This window comes from Octopus bimaculoides, chromosome 11 (assembly GCF_046866305.1).
Source record: "Octopus bimaculoides isolate indiv1 chromosome 11, ASM4686630v1, whole genome shotgun sequence".
In the NCBI taxonomy this organism is placed as follows: domain Eukaryota; kingdom Metazoa; phylum Mollusca; class Cephalopoda; order Octopoda; family Octopodidae; genus Octopus; species Octopus bimaculoides.
Window position 1 is genome coordinate 32,922,893 of NC_142938.1, and position 321 is coordinate 32,923,213.

Genomic DNA, 321 nt, shown 5'->3' on the forward strand with positions numbered 1-321 from the left:
TGTGCAGTATATATGCAAGTAGAGGGTATAGTATAACGAATTAAAGAGGGATAATAAATAGAATAAGAACCAATAAGAAGAAAATGGGGTTATCAATAAAAAACTATTTTAGGTTAATGAAAAGAAATTTAGACATGTTTACAAGAAAACACTCTCTCATCTCTCGAATTTAAGATAAAACCATTATTTTCATAATTATCTAAGACTCTTCTAGGCATAACAAACAAGTTCTATTGCTAATCCTAAAAGAAGGAGCAGAAGAAATAATATTCCAAGAAATTGAGAAATTTATGTTTTCTCTTTTGAGTTGCCAGACCTTTT